Consider the following 769-nt stretch of genomic DNA (forward strand, 5'->3'; position numbering starts at 1 on the left):
TACGGTACCTTTATAGTAGCTTCGGTCTTCCGCGTAACTCCTAAGAGATTCTTATCTCTTTCTTTTATTAGAGCTTGCCTCTTAATACTTAGATCGCTAGGCGATAAGTAGCTCTAGCCTCTATATCTAATCGATCGAGGCTTCGATAGGGTCTATAGCCTATAGAGTAGCAATTGCACGGTATAGGTTATAAGGGACACTATTATTATTAATGCCCTCCTTAATAGATAGTTCTTTTTATAATATAGTGTCCGGAGGAGGGTTTTCTTCTCTAGGAGGTTCGCGGCTACCTTACGGTACCTTTGCGGTACCTCCGTCTAGATCGAGCTAATCCTCTAGTCTAGCGCTGCTACTAGGCGTTATATCTTCCTTATCGATAATAAACCCTAGAGGATTATTAGCCTCGGTACGTTTAGTTCGTACGGCTCTTTTTCCTACTAAAGACATTTTCGATAGGTTAGTAAGGATCTATAGAGCTATTACGGTAGCTTTATAGTAGCGCTAGACTCGAATCGAGAGCTTATTTCGTACTTAAGACGGCTGTTCCCTAGTAGGGATAAGAGGTAATATTCTATAAGGGTGTTATAAATAGGGGGTCTTAATACTAAGTAGTAATTCTTAGATATGTACGATATTGCCTAGAGAGCGAAAGGGAATAGGTAACGAGGACATTACCCTTTTATAGGATTGCGCCCGGTGCTAGTTAGGCTCGGCGGTGCCGTAGAGGTACCGTAGAGTTATCCTTTAGCCGTCGCATCCGTATAGGGAA

The sequence above is a fragment of the Ramularia collo-cygni genome, assembly GCF_900074925.1.
Source record: "Ramularia collo-cygni strain URUG2 genome assembly, contig: RCC_scaffold12, whole genome shotgun sequence".
In the NCBI taxonomy this organism is placed as follows: domain Eukaryota; kingdom Fungi; phylum Ascomycota; class Dothideomycetes; order Mycosphaerellales; family Mycosphaerellaceae; genus Ramularia; species Ramularia collo-cygni.